The 17319-nt window shown below is 47.9% G+C and overlaps 1 protein-coding gene across 2 annotated transcripts in view; it reads right to left on the reverse strand.

The window, feature by feature from the left end:
• MYO1H (myosin IH) overlaps nucleotides 1-17319 on the reverse strand; it is an 833585-nt gene that overhangs the window by 236537 nt on the left and 579729 nt on the right. The window lies entirely within an intron of this gene.

The raw sequence follows: 17319 nt of genomic DNA on the forward strand, positions 1-17319 counted from the left end.
ATTCTTACAGGCCATGAACAGTAAGGTTGTGAAATTAAGTATGGTACCCAGCCTGTCAACATTTCAGATAGTGCAAGAGCTAAGACATAGATAAGGAAGGGAGGGGGAGAGTGGGAAGGAAATGCAAACAGACAGGCGACTACCGAACTAGGCCTGACCACATTTCTGGTAGAGTTGGGAGATTTGGCAAACTGATTTTAGAAATCGGATGTGATAATAACGTTAATGCATGCATTATTTCTAGCTGTCACTACCCATTCAACGACTACTGCTGCTAAAAGGGTAACACAAACTTGGCTATGCTCCATAGTTTGTTTCTGTATGCGTTATGCGTATTACGAGGCCTGGAAATGCCCCTCAAACTCCTGGAGTTCCCAGGTGTGCTTCTGTAAGGGGGGAGAAGAATGTGCTGCTTGCCTCTTCACATATTATGATACCCTATGGTATCACCATTTGTCATGAACGTGAAGTGATGGCCTGGCACATCTTTTCACTTGCCTTCGAAAATGGTTTTGTGTGTGCCTGAAAAGTTTGGCCCAATAAGGTATTTTGAACTCCACCTCTTGGGCAGCTGTAAAATGATGAGGTAACATAATTGATGAAGCTTGATGGCGGCAAAAACAAGCGTTATTTAAAATACATAGCGAGCCCTTTGGCGGGTAACATGTTGACATTTGTGAAGAGAGTATTTCAAAGGATATCCACAGCATTAACAGCATTAACATTAACCCCAGATGTATAACTACATTAATAAAAGTCGAGCAATGGAAACGAAGAAAAAAGATTTTATTTCAAAAACAGTAAACAAGAATATTCTTGGTGTCATTCTTTAATAACATCTTCATAATTGAAGATGCAGGGACTGAAGCCGATATATTTCAGCACTCGGGTCCATCCTCAGGGCTATCTCTGCTTCTGACAACACTTGTATCACCATCTAAAACTGATCTGCTCTCACGAAGATGTGTGCATTTATGTGTCTTATCTTTAGATCGCTTGCTGCCAAACTTCCGCCCTCCCCTGTTGTTAGCTCACTGCTCCCTTGTTTCTCTACTTCTCTCACTGTATTCTTCCTCCTATGATTGTAAAGCGCGTCGTTGCTGACAGTAGAGAGGCTAGTGCTCAATAAATGCCCTAATGATAATAATAATACAAATAATAATAATATTAATAATAATTGTGAGGATTTGTCATCTGGCACGGGTCCAAAAGCCATGGCTTTTTTGATTTGTATTCAATAATGGAATGATGCGGCTAATTACATCTCTGACAAGGTAATCTGCTGATCAGATTCCCCTTTTTGTAAGTTCAAGGCCAAAGGCATAGTGTGTACTTGCGCCTTGCTGCATCAGTATCCTCGTGGCAGAACCTGCTCTACCCGTGGCACCGAGCAGGTTCAGATGTCACAGATTCCCATTTGACAGCGGAAGTAACAGACAAGTCTCTGCCACGCAGGGGCTGCATTTGCACCCCTGTAACAATAATGATCATAAGTAACACACGATGGTGGCACACTAACAGCCTTGTAACAGACAACATCTGCAACGCCAGCTCTAACAAATCACATCCTCCTTCGACACCTATCTCTAATATCCAACCAGCCAACGTTACCACTGCCTCCAAACCTAAAGGTGCTCTCATCAACGCACGATCTGTCCCAGCACATGCACTTGACATAGCTGATCTCATTGTCACAGAAAACCTGGACTTGCTTGCAGTCACGGAAACTTGGCTGCACGCGGCCTCTGGTCCCTCCCTGACTTTGGCCATTCCAGACAACTATTCCATAATCAGGTGTGACAGGGATACCAACCAAACTAAGGGTGGCATTTTTAAGAGCTCGCTCAACATCAGAATTGATAATAGCCTTCAGCTACACTCGGCAGAATCACTATCTCTCAATTTGCCTATTTCTCCCAATCATACAGCCACAGTCCACCTCATACCGAAACACGTGTCTGGGGATGCTGTTGGTACTCTTGTTCAGAGGAGAATTGCCTAGCATTTCGGTGCTGGACTGCCCCAGGGCAGGACAAAGACTGATATGTTTAGGATATTTCTTCTCTGTGAAAGATAGTGAGCTAAAGACTCTGAGTAAGTCTCTTGCAACCAGGACTAATGTCTGGCAGAGGGACTCCCAGGACCACCCTTGTTAATTTGCATATGCAAGTAACTTTGGGTCTCACCCTAAGTTACTAGGGGAATCCAGACGTGGACCCCTTGCTCACTATTCTTAGAGAGGCACAGCTCCTCCCTACTGATGAGGTCCATCCAGACCGAAACACGTGTCTGGGGATGCTGTTGGTACTCTTGTTCAGTGGAGAATTGCCTAGCATTTCGGTGCTGGACTGCCCCAGGGCAGGATAAAGACTGATATGTTTAGGATATTTCTTCTCTGTGAAAGATAGTGAGCTAAAGACTCTGGGTAGCAACCAGGACTAATGTCTGGCAGAGGGACTCCCAGGACCACCCTTGTTAATTTGCATATGCAAGTAACTTTGGGTCTCACCCTAAGTTACTAGGGGAATCCAGACGTGGACCCCTTGCTCACTATTCTTAGAGAGGTACAGCTCCTCCCTACTGATGAGGTCCAACCAGACCGAAACACTTGTCTGGGGATGCTGTTGGTACTCTTGTTCAGAGGAGAATTGCCTAGCATTTCGGTGCTGGACTGCCCCAGGGCAGGACAAAGACTGATATGTTTAGGATATTTCTTCTCTGTGAAAGATAGTGAGCTAAAGACTCTGGGTAAGTCTCTTGCAACCAAGACTAATGTCTGGCAGAGGGACTCCCAGGACCCCCCTTGTTAATTTGCATATGCAAGTAACTTTGGGTCTCACCCTAAGTTACTAGGGGAATCCAGACGTGGACCCCTTGCTCACTAGTCTTAGAGAGGCACAGCTCCTCCCTACTGATGAGGTCCAACCGGACCGAAACACGTGTTTGGGGATGCTGTTGGTACTCTTGTTCAGAGGCGAATTGCTTAGCATTTTGGTGCTGGACTGCCCCAGGGCATGACAAAGACTGATATGTTTAGGATATTTCTTCTCTGTGAAAGATAGTGAGCTAAAGAGTCTGGGTAAGTCTCTCGCAACCAGGACTAATGTCTGGCAGAGGGACTCCCAGGACCCCCCTTGTTAATTTGCATATGCAAGTAACTTTGGGTCTCACCCTAAGTTACTAGGGCAATCCAGACGTGGACACCTTGCTCACTATTCTTAGAGAGGCACAGCTCCTCCCTACTGATGAGGTCCAACCAGACCGAAACATGTGTCTGGGGATGCTGTTGGTACTCTTGTTCAGAGGAGAATTGCCTAGCATTTCGGTGCTGGACTGCCCCAGGGCAGGACAAAGAATGATATGTTTAGGATGTTTCTTCTCTGTGAAAGATAGTGAGCTAAAGACTCTGTGTAAGTCTCTCACAACCAGGACTAATGTCTGGCAGAGGGACTCCCAGGACCCCCCTTGTTAATTTGCATATGCAAGTAACTTTGGGTCTCACCCTAAGTTACTAGGGGAATCCAGACGTGGACCCCTTGCTCACTATTCTTAGAGAGGCACAGCTCCTCCCTACTGATGAGGTCCAACCAGACCGAAACACGTGTCTGGGGATGCTGTTGGTACTCTTGTTCAGAGGAGAATTGCCTAGCATTTCGGTGCTGGACTGCCCCAGGGCAGGACAAAGAATGATATGTTTAGGATGTTTCTTCTCTGTGAAAGATAGTGAGCTAAAGACTCTGTGTAAGTCTCTCACAACCAGGACTAATGTCTGGCAGAGGGACTCCCAGGACCCCCCTTGTTAATTTGCATATGCAAGTAACTTTGGGTCTCACCCTAAGTTACTAGGGGAATCCAGACGTGGACCCCTTGCTCACTATTCTTAGAGAGGCACAGGTCCTCCCTACTGATGAGGTCCAACCAGACCGAAACACGTGTCTTGGGAGGCTGTTGGTACTCTTGTTCAGAGGAGAATTGCCTAGCATTTCGGTGCTGGACTGCCCCAGGGCAGGACAAAGACTGATATGTTTAGGATATTTCTTCTCTGTGAAAGATAGTGAGCTAAAGACTCTGTGTAAGTCTCTCGCAACCACGTGGACCCCTTGCTCACTATTCTTAGAGAGGCACAGGTCCTCCCTACTGATGAGGTCCAACCAGACCGAAACACGTGTCTGGGGAGGCTGTTGGTACTCTTGTTCAGAGGAGAATTGCCTAGCATTTCGGTGCTGGACTGCCCCAGGGCAGGACAAAGACTGATATGTTTAGGATATTTCTTCTCTGTGAAAGATAGTGAGCTAAAGACTCTGGGTAAGTCTCTTGCAACCAAGACTAATGTCTGGCAGAGGGACTCCCAGGACCCCCCTTGTTAATTTGCATATGCAAGTAACTTTGGGTCTCACCCTAAGTTACTAGGGGAATCCAGACGTGGACCCCTTGCTCACTAGTCTTAGAGAGGCACAGCTCCTCCCTACTGATGAGGTCCAACCGGACCGAAACACGTGTTTGGGGATGCTGTTGGTACTCTTGTTCAGAGGCGAATTGCTTAGCATTTTGGTGCTGGACTGCCCCAGGGCATGACAAAGACTGATATGTTTAGGATATTTCTTCTCTGTGAAAGATAGTGAGCTAAAGAGTCTGGGTAAGTCTCTCGCAACCAGGACTAATGTCTGGCAGAGGGACTCCCAGGACCCCCCTTGTTAATTTGCATATGCAAGTAACTTTGGGTCTCACCCTAAGTTACTAGGGCAATCCAGACGTGGACCCCTTGCTCACTATTCTTAGAGAGGCACAGCTCCTCCCTACTGATGAGGTCCAACCAGACCGAAACACGTGTCTGGGGATGCTGTTGGTACTCTTGTTCAGAGGAGAATTGCCTAGCATTTCGGTGCTGGACTGCCCCAGGGCAGGACAAAGAATGATATGTTTAGGATGTTTCTTCTCTGTGAAAGATAGTGAGCTAAAGACTCTGTGTAAGTCTCTCACAACCAGGACTAATGTCTGGCAGAGGGACTCCCAGGACCCCCCTTGTTAATTTGCATATGCAAGTAACTTTGGGTCTCACCCTAAGTTACTAGGGGAATCCAGACGTGGACCCCTTGCTCACTATTCTTAGAGAGGCACAGGTCCTCCCTACTGATGAGGTCCAACCAGACCGAAACACGTGTCTGGGGAGGCTGTTGGTACTCTTGTTCAGAGTAGAATTGCCTAGCATTTCGGTGCTGGACTGCCCCAGGGCAGGACAAAGACTGATATGTTTAGGATATTTCTTCTCTGTGAAAGATAGTGAGCTAAAGACTCTGGGTAAGTCTCTCGCAACCAGGATTAATGTCTGGCAGAGGGACTCCCAGGTTCCCCCCTTGTTAATTTGCATATGCAAGTAACTTTGGGTCTCACCCTAAGTTACTAGGGGAATCCAGACGTGGACCCCTTGCTCACTATTCTTAGAGAGGCACAGCTCCTCCCTACTGATGAGGTCCAACCAGACCGAAACACGTGTCTGGGGATGCTGTTGGTACTCTTGTTCAGAGGAGAATTGCCTAGCATTTCGGTGCTGGACTGCCCCAGGGCAGGACAAAGAATGATATGTTTAGGATGTTTCTTCTCTGTGAAAGATAGTGAGCTAAAGACTCTGTGTAAGTCTCTCACAACCAGGACTAATGTCTGGCAGAGGGACTCCCAGGACCCCCCTTGTTAATTTGCATATGCAAGTAACTTTGGGTCTCACCCTAAGTTACTAGGGGAATCCAGACGTGGACCCCTTGCTCACTATACTTAGAGAGGCACAGGTCCTCCCTACTGATGAGGTCCAACCAGACCGAAACACGTGTCTGGGGAGGCTGTTGGTACTCTTGTTCAGAGGAGAATTGCCTAGCATTTCGGTGCTGGACTGCCCCAGGGCAGGACAAAGACTGATATGTTTAGGATATTTCTTCTCTGTGAAAGATAGTGAGCTAAAGACTCTGGGTAAGTCTCTCGCAACCAGGATTAATGTCTGGCAGAGGGACTCCCAGGACCCCCCTTGTTAATTTGCACCTCATATATAGGCCTCCTGGCCCCACCTCTTCTTTTGTAGAAGACATCTCATCTATCCTAGCATCTAGTTCAAAGCCTAGCTCCCAAATTATTATCTTGGGTGACATTAACTTGGGATATCTGGACAAGAATGATGCCAAAGCCACAGATTTAGCAAATGTCCTGACCGACTTTGGCCTCACACAACATATCAAGGAGCCCACCCACATTAAGGGTCGTACTCTCGACTGGTTTGCCGACATGAATTGTGCCCTCAACGATATCTCTGTATCCCCTTGGCCCTGGTCTGACCACCATATAATTTCATTCTCTATTAACACCAGCCCTTCTGAGGCCACACCTAACCTCGCCCCTCCCACGCACACACAGAACAAAAAAGACATCACTGCTGAGAAACTTCTACCACTCATCCTCCCTTTACTGAACGCGGCTTCTGAGTCTTGCTCTGATCCCACAGCGTTAGTAGACACCTATAACCGTGTTATGCTAAAAGCCCTCAATATTATCGCCCCTATCAAATTGCGTAAACAAAAACCGCTGACCCACCTGAATTCTTGGTTCACACCGCAACTACACGACCTACGCAAAGAAAAAAGAAAAGCCGATGCTATATGGAAAAGTGCACCCTCCCTAGCTAACAAAAATAACCTTACGTCAGCCACCCTTGCCTACAAAGAAGCCATCCTCAATGCAAAAAAGGTTGCATACAATAAAAGGATCACCTAAGCCCACTGCAACACCAAGGAATTATTTAAGATACTTAAGGAACTTGAGTTTCCAATTGCTCCTCTCGACACGTGTACCTCGGACACTGAATGGTGCACAAATATCCAAAAAAGCTTTGCTTGACAAAATTGCCATGCTCCAAGCTAAAATCAATGCAAAAAAAACACGACCTTAAACCATTCAGCTTCTCACCCCTTTCTATCAAGGAAGTCGAAAACATCATAACTAAGCTCAAGCCCTCCAACTGCCAAGGTGATTCCTGCCCTGCCGTCATCATTAAGGAGGCCGCACCCGATCTCGCCCCATTTATTACCACTCTCATAAATGCATCTTTTGAATCAGGCACTGTGCCCGACAACCTCAAGGACGCGTGGGTCATACCTTTAATTAAAAAACCTAATCTGGACCCCAGCAACCCTTCCAATTATAGGCCCATCGCCACCGTGCCTTATCTGCTCAAAATCCTCGATCGCGCAGCCTATCTCCAAATCCAGGAGTATCTCGAATGCAACAATCTACTAGGGCTTAGACAATCTGGTTTCCGTCCCAGGCATGGCACTGAGACAGCGTTATTAGATCTAAAAACCCAAATCGAGGACTTGAAAGACAAGGGCAAAATGGCGCTCCTGCTCCTCCTTGATCTTTCAGCAGCCTTTGATTTGGTCGACCACCAGATCCTCTGTCACCATCTCAAAATTGCCGCCCACTTCTCGGACGCAGCTACATCCTGGATCAGCTCATTCCTTGCTAACAGAACCATGAGGGTTTTCTCTCCACTAGCTGCAGCCGATCCATCTCATGTCCCGTGTGGAGTCCCTCAAGGATCCTGTGTATCTCCCACACTATATAACGTGTTTACTAAACCACTCTTTGATATCCTCGACTATCTGGGTGTCTCATACACTAATTATGCGGATGACACCCAGATACTCATCCCTATCACTGGTGATTACGTAACCGACTCAAAATCTCTTAATACAGTCTACACCGTCATCCAGGCCTGGATGGCTAATCATGGGCTCTGCCTTAACGACGAAAAAACAGAGTTAATCATCCTTGGCTCTCAAACTAAACTCACGAAACTCGACGCCAACTACAAGTCCTTCTCTATTGACGGGAATGATATCAAAGTTGCCAATGTCACCAAAACTCTGGGAATATACCTTGACTCCACTCTGTCCCTCACTCGACAAACTAATGCAGTTGTCCCTGCATCATCTTACACATGCAAATTGATTACAGCCTGCAGGCCCCTTCTGACACCGGACAACTGCCTGATACTCGCTAGAACCCTCATCCTGTCTAAAATCGACTATTGTAACGCCCTTTACCTTGGGACCAGCCAAAGAAACCTGGACAAACTCCAGATCACGCAAAACAACGCCATAAGGGCAGCACTCAACATACCTAGACGGAATCACATCTCCAATACTAGACGTAACATTCAGTGGTTACCTATCTCTCACCGCATATCACTCAAATCACTTGTGCTTACCCACAAGGCACAGAACAATGTAGCTCCTGCCTACCTAGCATCACGCTTCTCGCAACACACAGCCACTAGACCACTGAGATCCGCCCAGGCTCACACATTGGACATCCCCAGCTTCAAGTTACGGTCTGCTGGAGGGTCGAGCTTCCCTGTCCTTGCCGCCAAGCTTTGGAACTCCCTTCCCAATGCCCTTAGGAACATTCCGCACTGCCTCGCCTTTAAAGCCAAAACTAAACTATGGTTACGGGAACAAGATACCTCCGCTTCCACCCCTGAATCCAGCAGCTGCTTGTGCTGTTTTTTGCACGGCTGACTGCACTTTCTGTGACGCCTGTACTTATATTTGCTTAATGTGTGTAGGTTCACTACCCTGTCGATCCTGCTGTAAAGTAAATTGATCTTGATGTAAATATATCTTGTAACTTGCAACTGCATACTGCTTGTACCCTCTCCTGTAACCGGTTACCTTTACTTTGATGTTACTATTACTGTTACCACTACCTGTAACTGTATACCGTTTTACCCCTTCTATAACCTGTAACGTCCCCCAAACATGCGCCCGCAAGCCTCTGGGCAAGGCGCGCAATACAAATAAATAAAATACAAATACAAATAATTTCTAAAAGAACGCCTGGCCGTAGGCATAGTGCATGGTACTCCTTATGAGCATTATTATTATTATTATGTTATTTATTGAGCGTGGACGTAGCTTTGGGAAGAAAAAGAGCGCTTTATAAAGGTATACAGCAAAACAGATACATAACGGAGCGCTTTATAGAGGTATACAACATTACAAATGCATAACGGAGTGCTTTTCAGTGGTAACAACAGAACAGATATACAGCAGAGGATAGGATACAGAGGGGGACAGAGGATGGGTACAGCTGTCCCGGGTGGTGGGGAGGAGAGGGTGATGTGATGGCCTAGGTGTTGAGGAGGAACCTCATTGAGTTCTTTTCTGAATTATAGGACCATGGGGGTGAGTCTGATGCCGACAGGTAGGAGGTTCCATAGTCTTGGGGTGTAGGCAGAGAAGGCTTGTTTTCTGGTCCTTTCCTTTTTACAGCTGAGAATTTCAAGTCTGCACATGTCCTGACTTCTGGTGGTACGCTGTCCACCGGAGATGCAGAGTTTCTCAGCGAGGTAGCTGGGTGACTTGAGGGCGACTACCTTATAGATGATGCAACAAGACTTGTCAGTGATTTGTGCGTGCAGTGGGAGCCAGCAAAGGTCGATGAGGACCGGGGTGATGTGGTTGTATCTGTGTAGACCTTTGATGAGGCGTGCAGCCACGAGTACGAAACCTCTCAAGGTCACAATGGAGGATAACGGGAGGCCTTCGAGGAGTGCATTGCCCCATCCAGGCGGGATAGGGCCAGTGCTTGAATGGTGGATCTAAAGCTGTGCAGAGGGAGGAAGAGCTTGACTTTTCGCTGGAGGGAGAGCTGATACCAAGCTGTCTGAGTTTTCTCAGCTATGTGTGTCTTGAAGGAGAGGTGTTTGTCGATGTGGAACCTGAGGGACTTGGCACAGGAGGTGAGTTTGGGTGTGAAGCCCTCAGAGTTCATGTTTGATAGCCAGGTTTGTATGTCTGGGTGTACGGTGTTGTTGTTGAGGAGTAGGAATTCGGTCTTGGAGGGGTTGAGCTTCAAGTATGCACTGGATATCCGAGACTGGATCAGCGAGAGGCAGGTTTTGAGCATATGAATGTCCTTGATGGAGTCGATCTTAAGGTATAGGATAGTGCCATTTGGGTATTGGAGGATGTGGATGTTGTGTGTGTCCAGGAGGGCTCCCAGCAGCTCCATGTATAGATTGAAGATCAAAGGGGAGAGGATGGAACCCTGCAGGACTCCACAGGTGACGGGTTGCATTGGTGAACTGGAGGAGTCCATCTAAACAAATTGCTTGCGGTTGGCGAGGTAGGACTTGAACCAGCATAGGACAAGGTTGCTAATCCCCATGCACTGATGTAGGGTGTCCATAAGTGCCTGGTGGGCTACTGTGCCGAGATGCTGAGTAGAACCAGGAGGCTGCAGTGGCCGTTGTCAAGGATGTTGAGGGCGTCATCGACCACCTGTATGGTTGCTGTCTCTGTGTTACATCTGGGTCTGAATCTGGATTGGTAGGTTTGGAGGAGATTGCTGGTGGCAATGTCTTGCTGCAGTTGTGCAGCTACCACTTTCTCAATGATCTTACCTAGGTAGGGTAGGTGGGTGATGGGGCGTTAGTTACGTAGGTTCTCAGGATCCAGAGTGGGTTTCTTTAGTAGAGGGAGGATTTGTCTTGTTTTTAGGGTTGCTGGTAAGGTGTAGTGAGTTAGGGAGCTGTTGATGATCTCCAGGTACGGAGGATGAGTTTCTGTGGGGAGAGTCTTGAGGATGGATGCTGGGAATAGGTCATCTGTATACGATGTGGCTTTGAGTGTGGAAAGGGTTTCTACCAGTTCCTCCGTCGAGAGTGTCTTCAATGTTGTCCAGGGTGTGGATATATTGCGAGGAGGAGCGTGAGATGGGTCTGTGGATGCAGAGCTGGCATCTATGTGCTGGCGAATCTTGCTGATTTTGTCGATGAAGAAGGTGTTGATGGCAGTGGATTTTACGATGGATTGAGGTATGGCAGGGTTGGCTAGGGGTTGACGCAGTGCTTGACATCTTTGGGGAGGGCTCAGCTTTTGTTGTCGGCTTCTGCTATGGTATTCTGATAGTAGGAGGCCTTGGCTGTTCTGATTAGTTGTCGGTGGGTTGCTCGGAGATCCTTGACGCTCGGTCGAATTCAGTCCTGGAGCAGCACTTGGTTTTCTCTTGTTTCCTGATGACTCTTTTGCTGAGGTTGAGTTCTTGCGCGTACCAGGGTGCTGCCGGTTTCTGTTTGCAGGTGAGTTGTTTCAGAGGCACGTGTTGGTCGATGGAGGCTGAGAGGGTGGCGTTGAGTGCTTCCAGTAGAGAGTTGCAGTTCGGTTGGTGGTGTTTGGTCCATGTAAGGTGTAGGTTGGCAAGGTCATCTGTAAGGGCTTCCACTGGGATATTTTTTAAGGCTCTGTAGGTTTGTCTGCTGGGTTTCTGCTGGTAGTGCTTGCATGGGGAGGTGTGCAGGATGTTGAAAGGCATGGTTAGGAGGTCAGACCAGTCAAGTGGGAGAGGAGAGCTGTAGTGGAGGGAAGACAGTGTGGTGATGATTAGGTCATGCGTTGGGTCTTTCGTGTGCTGTGTGAGGCTGAGGGTGTTGAGAAGGCTAACAAGAGCTTCCTTCATCAGTTCGGTGACCTTGTTGCCTGGGAGGTTGAAGTCGCCTAGGTAGATGTTCTGGTTCCTGAGGGATATGGGGTTGACCAGGCCAGTGAAGTTTCTGATGAAGGCTCTGTTAGGTTTGAGTGGTCTGTAGATGAGATGGAAGGTGACTGTGTCTGTTGGGGAGAGCAGGAAGTGACAGGAGAGGAGTTTGAAGGAGCCAATGTTGTCGACGTTAAATCTGGTGCAGGGCCACAAGGTCTTGTGTATGACTTCAAGGCCTCCACCTGTCTTGTTTGGCCGGTCCCTATGTTGGATGCTGTAGCCATCGGGACAAGGATGTCTAGGATGTGGGTGTGGATGTGGGTGGAGGTGCGTCTAAGCCAGGTCTCACTGATGAAGATGGTGTCAAGGTCATGTGTAGTGATGAGGTCGGGGATGCCTGCTGCATGGGTGATAGCTGAGCGGACGTTGGCGGGCATCAACCTCCGTGTTGTGGACGATGAAGGGGTGTTGATGGGCTTGAGGCTGATGTGGGGGAGGTTCCTGCATTGCGAAGTCCATGCCTTAGCGTAGTGGCAATGTCGTTGACATTGGAGTTGGTGGGGATGGCCTGTGGGGACAGAGGGAGAAAACACATGTCGGTGCATTCTTACCTGTTGTCTGAGTAGGGGTTTGGGCCCTGGGTCCTCCAGGTGCAAACAGGTCTGAACAGGAATTGCCCTTTTCTTCATCTGCTCTTCACTTTGGATTCCCGGGCAAGAGATGCCCTTGATCTAAGAGTTAAGAGCCGAAAGGAAGAGGGAGGGCAAAGAATGTGGGTGGAGCTTCTGCCGGGCGACCTAGATCCACTTGCACCAACTGCAAAGGAAAGAGAATGGAGGGCTGCTTACGTAGGGAAAAAGGGTGGGAAAACAGGAAGGAGCCAACAGTTTAAGGTGATTGACAGGTGGCCAGGGCCTATAGGCCAGGTGACCTAGATTCTCTTGCACCTGCTGACCAATTGCAAAGTAAAGAGCTTGGAGGGCTGCTTAAGTAGAGAAAAGGGGCAGGAAAACAGGAAGGTGCCCACAGTTTAAGGTGATTGACAGGTGGGCAGGGCTTAGGCCAGGTGACCTAGATCAACTTGCACCTGCTCACCAACTACATGACCGCCACATCCCAATTGACATCGCACATGTGTCAGCTCCTGTGAGTTAGCTCTGCTGTGGAAGGTGATGTGTATTCTGGTCAGCTGGGTGTAGCCTGCCAAATGGCAGGACAGGAACCTGGAGGCCTACAGTTTGATCTCTTTGTGAGGGCAGGTAACATAATCAGCTGTGACAGGGATACCAGCCAAACTAAGGGTGGCGGTCTAGCCGTCATTTTTAAGAGCTCGCTCAACATCAGAATTGCTAATAGCCTTCAGCTACACTCAGCAGAATCACTATCTCTCAAATTGCCTATTTCTCCTAATCATACAGCCACAGTCCACCTCATATATAGGCCTCCTGGCCCCACCTCTTCTTTTGTAGAAGACATCTCATCTATTAGCCCGAGGCTGCTGCACAGCAGGCAACTGTCCTGGGCCGGGGCATCAAAGGAGCACACACATTGAAAAGCAGTAGCCTCAAATCAGGGTGTTGCATATCTAAGGGCCTTTGTTCTTAGTGAGAAGGGAAGAGGGTGGGATTATGATAGGCAGGAGGGCTTTGGACAATGGAAGGAGTCTTCCACTTCTCCACTTCCTCTGGAGCAAAACACTTTGGGTGTGACATCAGAAGGGCAAAGTCCAGAGCAGGCATTGGACCGCTAAGGCAGGCTAGTTTTAATCCAATCACCTGGGGACCTTTGCCTTTAGAAGAAGGAGTCTTCCACCCCTTCTTCAGATTCTCTTTGATCCTCTTGGATCCTTTAAGGTAGCAGATTCACTATGAAGAACTCACTGGACTTCCTTTGGGAAAGTTGGAGTTTCCAAAGCCCTCAGACTGAGGTGAAGAAGGAATTATCCAAGGCAGAAGGAAAATCCGTCCCCTACCCACTCCCAGGGCACATCAGGAGTAACCTCTGCTGTGGGCCAGGAACTAACAATCTGCACTGAAAACTCCTAGCTGGGAGCAGAGACCCTGCACAGAACCATCCTGTGCTCGTGTCTCCCTGAGTGGGACTCACAGCAACTGGCGAGCAAGACCATCCGAATCTCCCTGTTCTACCTCACCAAACCAGTTGCTCTGTGTTCAGCACACCTAGAACAAGGGGGAAGTCACTGGCGCTGGCTGTTGCTCTCCTTCACCTCTTCGAAAAACTGCATTGTGTCCTAGCCAAAACCTCTCACCTGATAGCCTGAACCCAGACCAAATCACTGGAGAGTCACACACTGACTCTACCCAGGGGTTATAACCATGGCTCGACTCAGCTAGCCCTTGAATGGCCGCCTCATCGACCTGCACATCGAAGCTCCCAAAATCACCACTACGAATGCAATGACCATTGCCCGCCGGCTCGAACTGCTGGGGCATCACTCATCAACCCCTCCCGGTGGCTAAAGCCCGACTCAGCCTGGCCAACTGTGAAGCAATCCTTGTTCCGCTCTGACCTGTGCCATTGAAAGCATCCCTTCTGCTGCACAGAGCAACCACATTTGCCCCTACTTGGCGCCCTCTGAATCCACTTGGGCCCAGGGCCGTCACGAGAGGGGTCCAGGGGGGGCAAACTGCCCCAGGCCTCGCGCTCAGGGGGGGCCTCACGGCTGCCTGGATGGGATTTCATCTTGGGAGCTGCGAGGTGTCATTAAGATTGAAAAAAAAGGATTTAAAAAAAAAAGTTACACGAGCACATAGCATGGGGTGTGGGGCGGGGAGGGCCATGGCCCATGGGGGATATAGTGGGCAGTGGGCAGGTGGGGCTGGCGGCACTGTACAATGTAACAGTTTGCCGGCGCCCTGTCCCAGCATCATTCCACGTGATTTTCTAACCTCACATTTTGCAGACGATGCAGGCGTTGGAGTGGGAGATGAAATTACTTCAGTGCCTGGACTGCAGCGCTTGCGCAGCACTTGTGTTGGATTTCGTTGTGGCCTGGTCCAGGGGTCCTTGGATGATCACAGCACCGCCTGCAGGGGCCTATAGGCTACAGCAGCAGGTAAGGTATCCGAATTTGGTGAATGAGGGTCAAGTGCTAAAAATTAAAGAGGGGGGACTCATCAACAAACGCAATGGGATCTGTCGCCATAAATTAACGTATGAAGGTGAAATATGCACATTTCATTAAATTGGCTTTGCATAACCACTCAAATTGCACAGGACGAATGGATTTGCCTTTCACAAAATCAACACACACAACAAAAAAAAGAGAGGATATTTTCATCTAATAGTGTTTTTGAAAATGTTAAAAGGGGTGCACGTTTTAAACTCCAAAACCAATACATATGTTTTCCTTGGAGTTTGCAGGACTGAAATGGGACATTTCACCTTTATTTGTTAGTTATTTTTCATCAGGTTATATAATGCAGTAGTGAAATGTCCGGCCTGCAAACCTGGTGACATAAATTCAAAGAGGACATTCAATGTTTCTCATTTTAGATGGGGGGGACTGAGTCCACCCTCTTAAAAAAGTGGGTGTACTCCGTCCACCCGCGTGTACTCTCAATTTGAGCACTTGGGTGAATCAATGGCAACCCGTGTGTGTGGTCAGCACCATCAGCATGTAAACTATAAATCCCAGAATGCAACACAAAGATAGATATGCATATACGTTGTCCCAAACTTCCAGCTAATAGTTACATAGCACTCAACCTTACCAAGGTGGGTGAAAACACGGGGTGAGAGCCCAATTAAGTGAATGGGCGTATAGAGGGCTTGGCTAGTGAGGCAGATGACTGTAAGGAGGGTGACACCCTGCAAAAGCGTGCAAGTTGAGAGCTATGATAACGCTAATGCGGCCTTCTGTTTTTCGAATACATTGAGTTGGTATCTATTAGATTTTGCTCGCGTTTAACACCTCTTTCAGTTTATCGACTGTAGGATCATTAGATTCACTTTTCTCATAATATACAATTATGTGCATCCACCACATGCACAGATGGTCCGATGCCAGCTGAGAACTACCACTCAAGCCTAGAAGGCTCACTTTTAGGCATTCCTATGGTGGAAATGAAACAAACAGCATATCTAGGTGTGCTCCATCAAGCTGCAATTGATGGACCCCTTTCCGGCTTTCACTTCACTGGAGTAAATAGAAGTGTTATCACCTTGTTGCCTTTTGACACCAGTTCCTCCTCATCACCCCCCTTGCTGACAAAGTAGGATTTAAAGATTTTCAGTGGGGATTTAGTGTTTCAGCTCCCTGCTAGCTGGCTGTCTTGCCAGGCCTTTCAGCTCTTTCAGTTGAAAGTGGCTCCGGGGGACACCAGCAAATGCCCCCTGTTGCCAGTCAGCAGTTTTCTAACATGGCAATATATTCCTTTCTATATTCCTTTTGTTCTGGGGCTTAAAATGAGCACCTTCAAATGCTCGTCTTACAGCTGCGTTTGCTGGAGCCCTTTCAGCGGTCACTTCCCTGAGGTACACATAATTGTTATCTCCACATTGCCTTTTAACACTGGTTCCCCCACATCAGCCAACTTCTGACAAAGGGGGATTTTAAGATTTTCAGTGGGCATTTAGTGTTCCAGCTCCCTGCTGGCTAGCTGTCTTGTGATAATTAGTGGCTATTAACTCCTGGCTGTTTTTCTTTGTCTCCATTATAATGTATGCACCCAACGGTGGCCTGAGACTGTTTTCGGCTCTAAGCAATGGGGGGGCCCCCAACCGTCATGTGGAAATGGGCCCCAACTCATCTTCAGCCAGGCCTAGGTAAAGAAAACATAAGTGTTATCAGGTGGCTAGGCTGGCCTACATTGAATATTGGCCAGTCTAGCCAGCAATAACACTCATGGTGCACAGCTGGTCTGTATATACGTTCCGTGGCATTTTCTTTTTTACTGGCTGGGAGTCCTTATATGCTAATGCTGGCCCAGATGCCTTTGGGTTTGGCACGCTTTACAAATGCCAAATAAATAAATAATATTATATTGATTCAGCCTGCATGGACATGTATGGGAACAGCCAGCATAAACATGTTTTCATACTGGCACATGATGTGGGCAAATGCAGCATTAAATGCAATGGAAAATGCTCCTGTGCATGTTTCGTGACTTACATCTACTGGGTTTGTCCATGGGCTACCATACAAAACCAATTGCAAACTCTATGGCTTTTCATCCTAATTTATAAACAATTTTTATTAGCTTCAAACCAATTTTGGGGGCAGGAAACCTTCTCAAGCACCCCTTGTTTGGGCTCCCTCACTGTGCTCTGTCAGTCCCACATAATTGGTGCACACATTTAAGCTTCTCCAGTTCGAAAATTCATCAGCTGCCACTGAACATCATCTACCTGTCACTGTGTATGATGTGTGTTTTAATGCACACAAAGGGGCATGGCGCTCCTCCTTAAAGCTGGCGGTGCGCACCACCCGCCGTCATGCCATGCTATATATATTTATGTATATGACAAAATTGTTATTCTGGATGGAACTTATCTTCAGTACAGAAACATAACTTTGCTGTAGTTGATTTGCTTTCATAATAATGAACCATATTTGGGTTGCTCCACACAAACTCAATGGGAGATTTCTTGCATCTCCTGTTTGCGGCGGCAACGCTGGCCCAGTGCAAAAAATTATAAGGGGGCCTCACCAAACGTTTTGCCCCGGGCCTCACCACACGTTGTGACTGCCCTGCTTGGGCCTTAGAGACTGGTTAGGTCACAATCACACCTGTATTCGTATTAGTATAATTGACCTAAAAACATTTGGCCTAA

This window comes from Ambystoma mexicanum, chromosome 10 (assembly GCF_040938575.1).
Source record: "Ambystoma mexicanum isolate Mex_15411 chromosome 10, UKY_AmexF1_1, whole genome shotgun sequence".
NCBI lineage: Eukaryota > Metazoa > Chordata > Amphibia > Caudata > Ambystomatidae > Ambystoma > Ambystoma mexicanum.